The 16,427-nt window shown below is 52.7% G+C and overlaps 1 protein-coding gene across 1 annotated transcript in view; it reads right to left on the reverse strand.

The window, feature by feature from the left end:
• Positions 1 to 16,427, reverse strand: part of LOC117650708 — a 138,169-nt gene that overhangs the window by 19,359 nt on the left and 102,383 nt on the right. The window lies entirely within an intron of this gene.

A 16,427-nucleotide genomic window follows, 5' to 3' on the forward strand; every position in this document is an offset into this window, starting at 1 on the left:
TCATGTTTATGCTGGCGCCTGAACGCGCCGCCCCACGCTTCTGCCCGCTTCTGGCCCTGTGACCTTTACCCCACTGTCCCCAAAGGGGGTGGCCGCCCGGGCCGTCACTCTCGCACTCATTGGGCACTGTCAAATACAAAACAAAATTCAAAATTTCGCAAAGTTTCTTCGAAGCTCCGGCCGTAAATTCCCAAAATCTTAATATTTTTTTAAGAAAGTGTTTTTGTACTATACTTGTTGGAAATTTAAACAAAATAATAACGTATAAGAGTTTGAATTTTTTTTTCAATTTTTCAATTTTTTCAATTTTCTTTTTCAACATTTTCTTCCGGAGTGCCTACTATTTTTTGAACTCGTGCAACCCACTGCCGCGGCCTGCAGTGCGGGAGCTATGCATGGCAAGCGTAGTCGCGTTCGTGTCACCGCGTTATTCATTAGGTGAAAATCGGCGCTGTGGCGAAAACGGCGGATGAAATTCAAAACCGCCGGCACACAGCGGCACCACTCCAAATCGAAAGGCGGTAATATTTCCACCCTTTACGGGCGGTAAAGGCCTCCAACGGCGGTGATTTTGCCAAAGGCGGGCTCCAGATTTTACCATCTTTGCGAGGGCGGTACAAAAATCACCACCCTTTTTAGACCGTTTGTACCGCCCTTCGACAGATTTACCGCCTTGTAAACGCCGCAACAAGGGCACGAAATTGGCGGTCATATTTTGTACCTCCTTGATATGCCCTCGGGAGAGTGCAGATCGGTGTGGACGCGTTGCGTGTAGGGCACATCATTGGCGGTAATATCCTGTAAGGCATTTTTCAAACCGTCTGTAAGGTTCATTTAGGATGGTTAACCCGTTTGTAGGGCACGTAACGGGCAGTAATTTCTGTACCACCTTTGTAATAACCTTTGTACCGCCTTACGATTTGGAGTGACCCACAGTGAAAAATCCAGAAGAAGAAAAACGCACCAAAGATAGCACCAGGTGCAAAAATATCAAGTAAAATGCGAACAAGAACACAAAAGTGTTGATTTTGATGCGAAAACATTATTTTTTTGCAATGTAAGCTTCGCAATCCCAGTGGCACGCACAGCGCGCTGTTATTACATAAATAAATAAATTGGTCCCGCTGGGAGTATGGAGACGCCACACGGCGGCGCGGTTATGGTGGCCACTGAATCGACTTGTGTAATAAACGGATTAGTGAACCCTGCTTGGGGCCAGCGGCGGCCCGTATGGGCGTGGCCCAGGAGAGGGGGAGAGAGAGAGAGAGAGAGAGAGAGGGAGAGAGAGAGAGAGAGAGAGAGAGAGAGAGAGAGAGAGAGAGAGAGAGAAAGAGAAGGAGAGAGAGAGGGAGGGGGGGGGGCAGGCCACTGCTAATGGGGGTGGATTGAAGGCGAGGAGGCCAGGAAGTCATATGTGCGGTGGCCAATCTAATGAACGATGCTGGAATGTTTGGGCTGAGCTAGGCGGTCGCCGCAGACTCGCCCAACGTGCCGCTACTCGTTCTAGGGCGAGAGAGACACACACCAAAAAGAAAAGGCGCTACTCGGTAAAGCAAACCTCGAGCGAGCAGCAGGGCAGAGGCCGCCAAGCGGATCCAATAAAACGGCACAGCGCGCCAAAAGAATGGAAGCCGTTTTAACCACGACTCTTTCATCTCCCTCCCCCTCTTGTCTCATCACTGGCTTTGTCTCTGTGTGTTGGCCTCCACGGCCCGCGGGGAGGCCTGGCGAGGCCGACGGATCACATGAGGGGCATTTGTAGAGGATGAGGGCAGCCACCAAGGACCACCACGCACAGTGGGCCAGAAGACCGGTGGAGGCGGCCGAAACTCCAGACGCATTTTGAGCTCCAGAGTCGGTTCGAGTCCCATTTAGCGACTCTGGAGCTCAAAACGCGTCTTTGGCCGCCTGCGCCGGCCTTCTGGCCCACTGTACCATGACCACGATAACCATGGCCTTGTGTCTAAGTCCATAAGTCCTGCCGACGGCCTTGAACCGAGGCCCCATTTTTGGAGTGCGCGGGACCACGACCGTGGCCTCGTTGGCTGGGGATGACAGCCGGCCTAATCGCCACCTTCACCGTCCTCGTCTTTCCCCGGCGGCCGCGCTGCAGTGCGAGCGAGACGGCGACAAGTAGCTCCCGCTGTCATGGCCTTTAGGCGCCTTTAGGCCGCGCGGCTCGGACCGAGGACCGATCACTCTCCCGTATAGAAATGAAAAATTATCCGCTCGGTCGCGTGGCGCACCCATTTTGGCAGCCAAGGAGCAGGAGGAGGACGAGGAGAAGGACGAGGACGAGGAGGACGAGGACGAGGAGGAGGACGAGAAGGACGAGGACGAGGAGGACGAGGACGAGGAGGACGAGGAGGACGAGGACGAGGAGGACGAGGAGGACGAGGACGAGGACGAGGAGGACGAGGACGAGGAGGACGAGGAGGACGAGGACGAGGACGAGGAGGACGAGGACGAGGAGGACGAGGAGGACGAGGAGGACGAGGACGAGGAGGACGAGGAGGACGAGGAGGACGAGGAGGACGAGGAGGACGAGGAGGACGAGGAGGACGAGGAGGACGAGGACGAGGAGGACGGGGACGAGAGAGCACCGAGGAGGAGAGAGCGCCGAGTGGACAGAGGAAGCGCCTGTGAAGCGGAGGGTACACTCTCATTCAGGGGTGTTCTAAAACTTGACGCCTTTAGTCGCTTGCCTTAGGTTTTGTACCACCTTGAGTCGCCTCACCACGTAACGCCAAAAGGCGCCTCAAAACAAAGCGCCTAAGGCGCTCTCTTTTGAAACACCTTGGGCTCAAACCACTGCATGAGATAGCAATGCATGGCTGCTTAGGCTCACTTGCAAAGGTGCGTCCCATGTAAACACCTTTCACTTTGATTTTACTAGTGGGGGTGCGCCCAGGCCAAACACCCCTGCTGCACTATGGATGCAGCGCAAGGTGTATGCTGGCCATACACCTTGCGCTTTCTTTGCATGGCAGTGGACAAGGTGCGTGGAGTCTAAACACCTTCAGCCTAGGCTGAAGTAGGCGCAAAGGTGTGTGGTCTGCAAACACCTTTATGACCTACCGCATTTGTGCTGACTGGGGTGCGCTCTGGGCAAACACCTTTTGTCATCATTGGGAGAAATACCTGTGTACTTTGGTAGATGTTGAAGTTTCGACTGCTTCCGCTGCATTCTTGGTAGTGACTGTTAGTACTTCAAACCAAACCCGACTAAATTCCCTTACAGTCATGTTTACCTACTACATGTACTTTAGAAGTTGACCTGAAGAAATTAATCACAAGGATGTTGTTAGGTGTTGATATCCAATAATAAATAGAGTATTCCATTATGTTGCTTGCTTTCTGTACATCATGGTGAGGTTCAACTGTTGATGTAAACTTGCATTGTAGTCACTGTTTTCAATTTCACACGAGGACAGAATGATGTTTGAATAAAAACATAACATAAACAACGATAAATGATCCGGTTGGGGAATGTCCATGTCACACGATTAATGTAAAGCCATAAATTTGATAAAGTAATTACTGCAACACCAACCGTAACGACGGCCATTTCCAAAAACTCGCCTCTCCTCTCCAAAACGCTGTGAGTGCAGATTCAGATTCGAGTCAGGTATGAAAAACTCGGACTAGCCTCGCACACTCCAGAGACGGCCAACAATCAAAACCAAGGCCAGTCTTGTATGAAAAATTTAGACAAGCCTATAGTTTGTTTGTTGGCCGTCTCTGCAGTGCGCACATTTTCATCATCGAGGCTAGTCTGAGTTTTTCATGACTCGAATCTGAATCTGCACTCACAGCGTTTCGGAGAGGAGAGTTTTTGGAAATGGCCGTCTTTACGTTTGGTGTTGCAGTAATTACTTTATCAAATTTATGGCTTTACATGAATCGTGTGACAAGGACATTCCCCAACCGGATCATTTATCGTTGTTTATGTTATAGTTTTATTCAAACATCATTCAGTCCTCGTGTGAAAGTGAAAACAGTGACTACAATGCAAGTTTACATTAACATTTGAACCTCACCATGATGTACAGAAAGCAAGCAACATAATGGAATACTCTATTTATTATTGGATATCAACACCTAACAACATCCTTGTGATTAATTTCTTCAGGTCAACTTCTAAAGTACATGTAGTAGGTAAACATGACTGTAAGGGTATTTAGTCGGGTTTGGTTTGAAGTACTAACAGTCACTACCAAGAATGCAGCGGAAGCAGTCGAAACTTCAACATCTACCAAAGTACACAGGTATTTCTCCCAATGATGACAAAAGGTGTTTGCCCAGAGCGCACCCCAGTCAGCACAAATGCGGTAGGTCATAAAGGTGTTTGCAGACCACACACCTTTGCGCCTACTTCAGCCTAGGCTGAAGGTGTTTAGACTCCACGCACCTTGTCCACTGCCATGCAAAGAAAGCGCAAGGTGTATGGCCAGCATACACCTTGCGCTGCATCCATAGTGCAGCAGGGGTGTTTGGCCTGGGCGCACCCCCACTAGTAAAATCAAAGTGAAAGGTGTTTACATGGGACGCACCTTTGCAAGTGAGCCTAAGCAGCCATGCATTGCTATCTCAGGCAGTGGTTTGGGCCCAAGGTGTTTCAAAAGAAAGCGCCTAAGGCGCTTTGTTTTGAGGCGCCTTTTGGCGTTATGTGGTGAGGCGACTCAAGGTGGTACAAAACCTAAGGCAAGCGACTAAAGGCGTCAAGTTTTAGAACACCCCTGAATGAGAGTGTAGGCAACGCGCCCGACAGACATGCGTTACGGGACTGCTTTCCGAATAACGAAAACTCACTCATTCCATCCCAACCCTTTTGGGTGTTTCCTCTGCCGTTTTTGGCGGTGCATCTGGAGGCCGGGGAAGTACACCGCGAAACCGCCTTCGGAATTATGGCACCGCTCTTATCCAGAAGTAAAGCGGTTGTTTGTCGGCCTCTACGCGGTAATTGCCAGGCGGCGGCGTCGCAACGGCATCGCTCTGTCTCTCTCGCTCCCAGGGGGCGCGCCATGGGCGTGCGAGAGAGACGGAGCGACGCCGTTTTTGGAGCCACCCTGCAGAGTAGTGCAATTAGAGGGCGCGTCACGCAGAGCACGTGTCTCTCTCGCACCCCTACGGTGTGCCGTGCGAGTGCGAGAGAGACGGGGCGCAGCGCGAAACCGTTTGAACGGATCGATGCGTGCTCAGCGGATCGCACCGCGGAGAACGGGTCGGTGTCGGGGCGCTTAGACGTGTGCGCAAACATGTTCCTGGTGTCGATCAAACAGAGCTCCGAAAAGGCAGAAGGCACACGCTCGCAGTGCTTGCACAACGCCCTTAAAACACACTGTTCCACCGACACTTTCCTGCAGTGCGGCCGCAGTCCGTGCTCCGTGCAAAATAGTTTTTTTTTTTTTTTGACAATTTCCCGGGCAAGATATTTGCGACATTCTTCATTCGGCTGCGTTCTCCTGGGCGATAATTAGCAGCTAATGGCCGTTTGTTTAGGCACGGCTAAGTGCGTCGCGGCACGCGAAGAGAAATGGCAGCGCATTTTCACAATCCTCTAAAGGTAAAAAACTCAAAAAAATTTCCAAAAAATAAAATGCAGCGAGAAGTTTGTGGCTGCAATCGCTGCGAAGAACGCCTCCCTTCCTTTGAAGCAAGGACAAGGTTAGCCACCCACGCAAAAACGAAAAAGAACCGAAACAAAAAACTCTGGAAACAACGTAAAGAAAAGACTGCAGATGAATGAGGGCAGGGAGCGAGTCGACACGGCGAGTGTGTACACACTCGCGAGTCGCGCTGCAATGTACATAACAGGATTGAAAGTTGCACGGGGAAGCCCCGGGCGGGGTCCCGGAGGTGCACCACTCCGAGAAGTAGGCCTCGACGGAGGCGATGGGGCAGCGTGGGCGGGGGCGATCGCGGCCCGGAAGGCGACAGACTGTTCGAAGGTAGCCTCGAGCCCGGGGTGGGGCGGGGCGGGGCGGGGCGGGGCGGGGTGGGGCGGGGTGGGCCCTTCGGGAGGGACGCCCAGGACGAGGCGTGCAGGGAGCTCATTGAGGAGCCTCTAGGCTGTGTACTGCCTGGCAGTATCAGGGGAATCTGAGCGGCGCCATGGAAAAAAAGAAAGGGGACAAAGAGAGACATAAAAAAAAGTTTCTCAAGGTGCGAAGAAAAGTTGACATAGGAGCGATCCGGGAGAGGGGAAGACGACGCAACTTGGAAACAGTTATTGTTTGCACTGTTAAAAAAAAATTCTTAAAATTCAGACTAAATAGTCAAAAGCAGATTTTCATAACGTTGGTCTGAACATTCAGAGTAAGAATTGCTCTGAAAAATAAGACTGTGAAAATCTGAAATTTTTGACTTCGTTAGTCTGATAATTTAGACAAGAGAATAGTCTGAAAATTCAGACCGCAAAATTTTTTAATCGTAAGAGCTTCCGAAATCAAAATTTTCTTCGTCGGTCTAATCAGTAAACCTTTCCTCTGAGAGAATGGCGCCCCGAACTGTACCGAAACTTGGTACTGCCACTGCGACTCGAACCCCGGACCTCCGGAATACGAGGCAGCCACCTTATCCACTAAGCCGTGTGGCGCTTGTGGGCTCCGAGGAGCGTCGAGCCGAGTACATGCTGCGACTCGGCGCAGCCGTCCGACAGGGGTCCTGACGGTCCATACCGAAGTTACTTATCGGTTTTCAAGTAATCCACATACCATTATTAAATGTTGTGTTTGACGACATGATTTTGACTTCAGAAATACAGAGATTACAAATTGTATTCAGACCAGGCGATAAAAAATTTGGACTGCGGTCTGAATCTACAAGAAAGACCATGGATTTCTGAAAACTAAGAGCATCAATTGTGAATTTTCATCTCCTCGGTCTGAAAACGCATTTCAGACCGTGCAACCCAAAAAATTTATACTAAAAGTCTGAACTTTAAGACTTGAGTCTGAATTCCCATTTCAGAGTAGGAAGTCTGAAAAAAATGGTCTGAATTTTCAGACTCTTTTTAACAGTGTGGTTTTTTCTACGTCGGAATTCAAGCGAGAAACATGAGTCAAAAGTTGACGAAAAATTTACAAAATTCTCAAAACAAATTTTTTTTACTACTTTTTGTGAAGGATTGACCGGAAAGTGCAACGCCTGACCGACATCGAAGCGGTCGAAGAGAAGCGGCGACGGCCGTCTCGCTCCATTTTTCAGGGCGGCTCTCTAATCTGTGTTATTTGAACGGCCCGCCCTGCGACTCTCTAGGCTCTCTAGCCTCTCTCGAGCCGCCATTGGCCCAATCCATAATGCAGCACCACACTGCCTCTTGTTTCGCCGCCAGCACCCTCCATCATGTCGCGGCGACTCGCATTCACTTCGGACCGACCTGCCCTGAATACAAGGCTGTGCCTTTTAAGGAAACGTTTAAACTAGGGGTACGCGCCGTTTTGTTTGGGCGCGTAGTAGGCGAGCGATGCGTCTGTATTCTTGTAGAAGATGGTGAAGAATATATGCAAAGTAAGGCCAATACAGGGTCAATGTGAAACTCAATTTTAAAAGTTTGGTCACAAATTGGTAAATTTTGGGGAAAGTAAAGGTCTGGGATGAAATTGGAAGTCATTTTCGTGATCAGCACATCAAAAACTGCAGGAAACTATGTAAAACTCGATGTAAAAATTTTGGTCCGAAATTGGTAAATATTTGGAAAAGTAATGGTCTGAGATGAAATTGGAAGTCGTTTTCGTGATCAGCGCACCAAAAACTGCAGGAAACTATGTAAAACTCGATGTAAAAATTGTTGTCTCTAGGGTATTTGGGAGACTGGATGATGGTCAGATTTCTTGATGTAGTCAGATAATCGGAGGAGTGAAATAAGTACGCTGTACACAGGTCTGAGGCTGGACAGGAAGTGTAGGTTTTATTCTTTTTCCGGATATGCATGCTGGAGACAGTGTGCAGTAACTATGATAATTGCAGGATGACTCTAATTGCTCAGTATGAGAAATATACAATAGGCTTATACTGGCGGGGTATTCAAATGTACATGAAACACAGCAGTAGTGAGGATTACTTAGGTATTAACAATATTTACAACACACCCCTTTAATCCGAGCAACGGCAGTACACATATTAAAACATTGTCCATGCACCCTTAAGGTATTCTAATAAACGGTTCTTAGTGCTTATTTTTATTGGAAGAGTTATTTACAGGTTTGCACAATGAGGTTTTCACCACCTTCACGCCTCTGCAGCATTTCTTGCACACTGGTAGCCTCTCCGACAGTTTCAGGTACTCGCAGCAATTCTCATGTTTTATCTTCCCCAAACCTTTGGTGAGAACGTCTGCTGGCATCAGATCAGTGACATGTACTCCACGTCAATATCTCCATGTTTGGGCTGAGCTAGGCGGTCGCCGCAGACTCGTGCCGCTACTCGTTCTAGGGCGAGAGAGACACACCAAAAAGAAAAGGCGCTACTCGGTAAAGCAAACCTCGAGCGAGCAGCAGGGCAGAGGCCGCCAAGCGGATCCAATAAAACGGCACAGCGCGCCAAAAGAATGGGAGCCGTTTTAACCACGACTCTTTCATCTCCCTCCCCCTCTTGTCTCATCACTGGCTTTGTCTCTGTGTGTTGGCCTCCACGGCCCGCGGGGAGGCCTGGCGAGGCCGACGGATCACCATGAGGGCATTTGTAGAGGATGAGGGCAGCCACCAAGGACCACCACGCACAGTGGGCAGAAGACCGGTGGAGGCGGCCGAAACTCCAGACGCATTTTGAGCTCCAGAGTCGGTTCGAGTCCCATTTAGCGACTCTGGAGCTCAAAACGCGTCTTTGGCCGCCTGCGCCGGTCTTCTGGCCCACTGTACCATGACCACGATAACCATGGCCTTGTGTCTAAGTCCATAAGTCCTGCCGACGGCCTTGAACCGAGGCCCCATTTTTGGAGTGCGCGGGACCACGACCGTGGCCTCGTTGGCTGGGGATGACAGCCGGCCTAATCGCCACCTTCACCGTCCTCGTCTTTCCCCGGCGGCCGCGCTGCAGTGCGAGCGAGACGGCGACAAGTAGCTCCCGCTGTCATGGCCTTTAGGCGCCTTTAGGCCGCGCTGCAGTGCGAGCGAGACGGCGACAAGTAGCTCCCGCTGTCATGGCCTTTAGGCGCCTTTAGGCCGCGCTGCAGTGCGAGCGAGACGGCGACAAGTAGCTCCCGCTGTCATGGCCTTTAGGCGCCTTTAGGCCGCGCTGCAGTGCGAGCGAGACGGCGACAAGTAGCTCCCGCTGTCATGGCCTTTAGGCGCCTTTAGGCCGCGCGGCTCGGACCGAGGACCGATCACTCTCCCGTATAGAAATGAAAAATTATCCGCTCGGTCGCGTGGCGCACCCATTTTGGCAGCCAAGGAGCAGGAGGAGGACGAGGAGAAGGACGAGGACGAGGAGGACGAGGACGAGGAGGAGGACGAGGAGGAGGACGAGAAGGACGAGGACGAGGAGGACGAGGACGAGGAGGAGGACGAGGAGGAGGACGAGAAGGACGAGGACGAGGACGAGGAGGACGAGGACGAGGAGGACGAGGACGAGGAGGACGAGGAGGACGAGGAGGACGAGGAGGACGAGGACGAGGAGGACGAGGACGAGGAGGACGAGGACGAGGAGGACGAGGACGAGGAGGACGAGGACGAGGAGGACGGGGACGAGAGAGCACCGAGGAGGAGAGAGCGCCGAGTGGACAGAGGAAGCGCCTGTGAAGCGGAGGGTAGGCAACGCGCCCGACAGACATGCGTTACGGGACTGCTTTCCGAATAACGAAAACTCACTCATTCCATGCCGTTTTTGGCGGTGCATCTGGAGGCCGGGGAAGTACACCGCGAAACCGCCTTCGGAATTATGGCACCGCTCTTATCCAGAAGTAAAGCGGTTGTTTGTCGGCCTCTACGCGGTAATTGCCAGGCGGCGGCGTCGCAACGGCATCGCTCTGTCTCTCTCGCTCCCACGGGGCGCGCCATGGGCGTGCGAGAGAGACGGAGCGACGCCGTTTTTGGAGCCACCCTGCAGAGTAGTGCAATTAGAGGGCGCGTCACGCTTCTCTGTCTCTCTCGCACCCCTACGGTGTGCCGTGCGAGTGCGAGAGAGACGGAGCGCAGCGCGAAACCGTTTGAACGGATCGATGCGTGCTCAGCGGATCGCACCGCGGAGAACGGGTCGGGTCGGGGCGCTTAGACGTGTGCGCAAACATGTTCCTGGTGTCGATCAAACAGAGCTCCGAAAAGGCAGAAGGCACACGCTCGCAGTGCTTGCACAACGCCCTTAAAAACACTGTTCCACCGACACTTTCCTGCAGTGCGGCCGCAGTCCGTGCTCCGTGCAAAATAGTTTTTTTTTTGACAATTTCCCGGGCAAGATTTTTGCGACATTCTTCATTCGGCTGCGTTCTCCTGGGCGATAATTAGCAGCTAATGGCCGTTTGTTTAGGCACGGCTAAGTGCGTCGCGGCACGCGAAGAGAAATGGCAGCGCATTTTCACAATCCTCTAAAGGTAAAAAACTCAAAAAAATTTCCAAAAAATAAAATGCAGCGAGAAGTTTGTGGCTGCAATCGCTGCGAAGAATGCCTCCCTTCCTTTGAAGCAAGGACAAGGTTAGCCACCCACGCAAAAACGAAAAAGAACCGAAACAAAAAACTCTGGAAACAACGTAAAGAAAAGACTGCAGATGAATGAGGGCAGGGAGCGAGTCGACACGGCGAGTGTGTACACACTCGCGAGTCGCGCTGCAATGTACATAACAGGATTGAAAGTTGCACGGGGAAGCCCCGGGCGGGGTCCCGGAGGTGCACCACTCCGAGAAGTAGGCCTCGACGGAGGCGATGGGGGCAGCGTGGGGCGGGGGCGATCGCGGCCCGGAAGGCGACAGACTGTTCGAAGGTAGCCTCGAGCTGGGGTGGGGCGGGGCGGGGCGGGGCGGGGTGGTGCGGGGTGGGGCGGGGTGGGCCCTTCGGGAGGGACGCCCAGGACGAGGCGTGCAGGGAGCTCATTGAGGAGCCTCTAGGCTGTGTACTGCCTGGCAGTATCAGGGGAATCTGAGCGGCGCCATGGAAAAAAAGAAAGGGGACAAAGAGAGACATAAAAAAAAGTTTCTCAAGGTGCGAAGAAAAGTTGACATAGGAGCGATCCGGGAGAGGGGAAGACGACGCAACTTGGAAACAGTTATTGTTTGGTTTTTTCTACGTCGGAATTCAAGCGAGAAACATGAGTCAAAAGTTGACGAAAAATTTACAAAATTCTCAAAACAAATTTTGTTTTACTACTTTTTGTGAAGGATTGACCGGAAAGTGCAACGCCTGACCGACATCGAAGCGGTCGAAGGGAAGCGGCGACGGCCGTCTCGCTCCATTTTTCAGGGCGGCTCTCTAATCTGTGTTATTTGAACGGCCCGCCCTGCGACTCTCTAGGCTCTCTAGCCTCTCTCGAGCCGCCATTGGCCCAATCCATAATGCAGCACCACACTGCCTCTTGTTTCGCCGCCAGCACCCTCCATCATGTCGCGGCGACTCGCATTCACTTCGGACCGACCTGCCCTGAGCTGTGCCTTTTAAGGAAACGTTTAAAAAAAATCGTCGAGGAAAAAAAATAAGTTGCTCAGAGAATTGCTGTTTGAGTAACAGGTGCTTTGGCGTGTGGAACGTGAAAGTGATCCGTTTTGAATGAACGTCTGTGGTCCTCTCTTCCCAACCCCCCACCCTACTTTTTCCACCAGCACCCTTCCCCCCGCATCGTCTCTCGCGACATCGCTCTGCAAATGACCCACTCAATACTCGCCGTGCCATTATGAGCCGCTTTCGAAAGGTCGCGCAGTGCTGCCACCCTCATGGCCCACCCCCACCCTCCCCCTCCGCCACCCCCCACTCCCACCCCGTTGCCCCGCTGCACTGCACAAATTCCACGTACAGCCGGTTGTCGACAGCGCACTCGCCCGACCAAGGTCGAGCACTGAGCAGTCAGACGCACTTCCAATAATTTGTCGATCGGACTCGTACCTAACGTGTGGCCCCACCAATGAATTGCTCTCCGAACGGGGAGTCCATTGGTGGGGTCACACGGTCGGTTCGAGTCCTGTCTAGCGACTCTGCAGTTCAAAACGCGTCTGGAGTTTCGGCCGCCGGCCCCGGTCTTCTGGCCCACTGTGCCCTGCCCGCTCCACGGGGCTTGAGCTGTGGTGTCCCGCGGGACCAAGTTGCCAGACAGTGGCCTCCCAGCTTAGCTCGGAACCGTGCCACTCTGTGCGCCTACAAGGCCGGGTACTTCGACCTGCCTTGAAAAAAAAAAACCACTGCAAGCAAGTTATTTCGAAAGTAATGGTAGATGAGGTTGTTGATGAAGGAGCGTAAGGTCGCAACGAGTTCTCGAAAATGGAGTGAGGCGAGTGGACTGGAAGAGCAACTCAAGTGCACGGGGAGCGAAGGCGGGCACCCGCACCAGTGGCACGATGGCGGGGCAGCCTGCAGTGGGCCCGGCCCGCCCAGGCCGCCTTCCGCCCCGCTCCTCCGAGCACCACTCTTCAAACTTTCATACTAATACGCAATTTAAAATTTAAATTGAGCGGTGTGGGAGCCAAGAGAGGGTGGAGTGGAAGACGATGCGTGCGAGCCCCACTGCGTGCGGGGGGAGGGGGGGGGGAAGCTTCGGTCGGGGGGCAAGCTGATACAGTGACGGATGATTCAGAACAAAGGGTGGAGTGGAAAACCTCATCAGCCGGCTGCGAGTGGGGTGCCTGCCTGCCCGCCGCGGTCATGTAGGGGAAGAAAAATTAATCACAACTGTTTGAAAAGGAAAGTGCCCCCCCTCCAAAAAAAAGCAGAGGGAAAGAATGGAAAGAAGAAGAAATTGCGCTCAATACGCGTCGGGGTCCCTCGCGCCCCGCGAAAAAATGTTGAACGCCGATACGACCTCTACATCACTGAGGTGAAAACGGAATGAGCGTGAAACGAAACACCGACAGTGAAGCCCCCCCCCCCCCCAAGTCCAAATCGGGTTGCCCTCGTCCTTCGTTACGGTGCTACGGTTTCGAACTTGAGCGGCGTGCTGTGCCGCCGTGGCTGTGCCGTCGTGCCGCTGCCCGGCCGGCTGCCGGCTGTTTTGCCGGGTTCGGCCAGTTAGTTAGTTAGTTGTAATTGCGACAACAAACTGGGGGCGAGTCCGACCGGAGCAGCATCTGCTGCAGGGGAAAGGGGGGGGGGAGCGATGCAACGCCCTGTTATTGGCTGTCACGACGCCTTCGACACCGGAGTAGCTCAATCGACGTCCCGCCGCACAGTGGACCAGAAGACAGGTGGATAGGCGGTCCAAAATCCCGCACGCGTTTTGAGCTCCGGAGTCACTAAATGGGACTCGAACCGCGACCGTGTGACCCCACCAATGGATTCCTCTTTCAAAGAGCAATCAAATTGGTGGGGTCACACGTACGGTTCGATTCCCATTTAGTGACTCTGGAGCTCAAAACGCGTCTAGAGCTCCGGCCGCCTCCACCACTGTTGCCGCGGTTAATTCGACTGACACTCCACCTGCCGAAACGGATCCCCACTGCAGGTGGTCGCAGAGAGGTCACAGGCCAGGCGCGCAGAGTGGGGCCGTGTCATCTGAATCCCTCCCGAGTCATGCCGCGGTTGCAGCCATCGGCACGGAGACGGCCCAGAGCGGGGTCTACGAGATCACTTGCATTGCGAGGGGCACAGCCCTTGATCTGCATACCACACTCGCTGCATATTCATTCGAGTCTCTCTCTCTCTCTCTCTCTCTCTCTCTCTCTCTCTCTCTCTCTCTCTCTCTCTCTCTCATTTGCCTCCATCATGGCCCCATTACAAGTACAGCGAATCCTAGACTGGGAACCGCTACCAACTATGAGCCATGAAATACCCAGGCATCCTGCACACTACCAACTCACGCGAAACAAAACCACTATTTACTTAATTTTTTGTCAGCGCGTGTGTTTGTTTGTGTCCGTTTGTGTGCCGGCCCCTGCTGGTTTTGCAGTGGGTCAGGTTGACGGCGGGGGTGGGCTGTGTGGTGATGCTCTGAAAAATTCATGCGAAAAACGCCGAGGCTTGCTGCCTCGCGCTGCCGTCAATGCAAAGCCGATTGCCAAGCCGAGTCCGTCTGCCGACGTGTGTCTTCCCGCGTACCAACGCACCAAGACAAAAAAAAAAACAACGAACAGAAAATTCTGGAGGGAAACAGACCAGGGCAGTGGGGAAACACAAGAGTGCAGGAGTATACGCATGGGCCTCTCGCGGTGAGGTGATGGAGACATATTGTGATTGACCAGAATCCCGAACACACACGCACGCGCGCGCGTGCACGCACGCACGCACACACACACACACAAGCACGTACGGCCGACTGGGCCGGGTAATTCACGTCCACGCCGGCCCGGATATACTCTGCCGTCAATCACTGGGGGAGGGGGAGCGGCCCGGTGCGATTATAGTAGGCATGGGTAATGGATGGCCGAACCGGAAGTCGTTGACCGGAAGTCGGAAGCGCGTCGTCAGACGGCATGACGTCATTGTCTTGGTGCCAAGCGGTGAGTCATGTTCAGGACGAGTACGGAACATGGCTTATTTCTACTACAGCGAACCACAACCCGCGGCCCGTTCCGAAGCCCCCCTCCTCGCCCCCCGACCGGCTGTTTCGCCCCGTCCCCGACCGGGCCTCGCTTTCGCATGCCTTTTTCCGCCCTCTCCGCGCGGCCGCCAATTTAGCCGCTCCAAAAAGGCCTTTCGCCTTTGGGCCGGCCTTTGCCTGCCTCTGCCTGCCTCGGCCTGCCTTTGGCCGTGTTTTGGCTTTCATGCTCCGCACAGCGGAGTGGAGCGAAGCGAAGCTCAATGGCAGCGATTCCCGATTCCGACCGCGTCATCTTTGGTGATGCGATCATTCAGCCGGCAAGCGGCTCGGCAAACAGAGCACGCGGACGGACAGACGGACTGTGGGCCAGAAGACCGGTGGAGGCGGCCGAAACTCTAGACGCGTATGATCTCCAGAGTCGCTGAATGGGACTCGAACCGAACGTGTGACCCCACCAATGGATTCCTCGTTTGGAGGTTGGTGCGGTCACATTGGTGCAGTCACACGTCCGTTTCCAGTGCCATTAAGCGACGCTGGAGCTCAAAACGCGTATTTTTTCTGCCTCCACCGGCCTCCTAGCTTCTGGCTCTGGCCCACTGTGAGACAGACAGACACCGACTGGCCCCACGCAGTCTGGCACGCAGACGGCGGGGCGCCCGAAGCCAAGGCCAACGCCCCCGGAACACCGGTGTAAAATTCATCAGGATTTCAATCAGGAAATTCCTGATTGGTCAATCAGGATATTTTCTGATTGGAAAATCCTGATGTTTTTTCGCGCACCTCTGATTGATGATTTCTGATTGGTACCAGTTCTGATTGACTTTTTGATTGTGTTTTTCTGAGGTGGACAGTTCTGATTGGTAAGACAACTTCAAACATCGGTAATATGACCATGCCGAGGCACATTCAAAATTGATGATAACTTTCTGGGGGGTCAAAACTGAGTCCGATCCAAATCTGAAGTCCGATTTTCGATAGCTCGTGATCAGGCCTCGATATGCTACTAAAGATGATCCGATGTGCATAAGATTAAAATGGCCCTAGTCAAATCGGATGAACATGTCACATACCAAATTTGAAACCGATATCGCAAATACTTTCCATTTTATAGGCATCTGTACTTTGACACCATCAAAATTTCCTGATGTTCTTTCTGATTTCTGAGCGGCAATCAGCAATCAGAAAAGCAGTCAGAAATTTTTCTGTGCCAATCAGAAATCAAATATCAGGAAATTTCTGATGGGCACTCAGACATCAGAAATCAGGAATTTTCTGATGTCGGTACTCAATCAGGATTTTTTCTGATTGACAATCAGAAATCAGAAATAATTCCTGATTGACAATCAGAAATCAGAAATAATTCCTGATTGACAATCAGAAATCAGAAATAATTCCTGATTGACAATCAGAAATCAGAAAATCAATCAGGAAAATCCTGATTTCTGATTGGAAATCAGAAATTCAATCAGAAAATCCTGATGGCATTTACACCGGTGAAAAGCCCTGCCGAACCGCAATGAGCAGCCATTATGGACTCTCAGACGAAAATACTAATTCACTTTCGCTTTCACGCCGGGCAGGCGGGCAGGCCGGCAGGCCGGACCAACTCGCAGGCCGGGGCCGGGGGGAGGGGACTCCTCCAGACTCAACAACAACTCAATTATTTGTAGTGGCCACCGTGGGGCCGAGTCTGCAATCGGCTCCACTCAACAAGCGGGGGAATCGACTCCCCCTCCCTCCCCCCATTGCACCTCCCACAGCATCCTTCCTGTGGCTGCCGGGCCGGCAACTCAGTCCGAAGTAGGCCGCTTAGAAT

This window comes from Thrips palmi, unplaced genomic scaffold (assembly GCF_012932325.1).
Source record: "Thrips palmi isolate BJ-2018 unplaced genomic scaffold, TpBJ-2018v1 HiC_scaffold_10, whole genome shotgun sequence".
Taxonomy (NCBI): domain Eukaryota; kingdom Metazoa; phylum Arthropoda; class Insecta; order Thysanoptera; family Thripidae; genus Thrips; species Thrips palmi.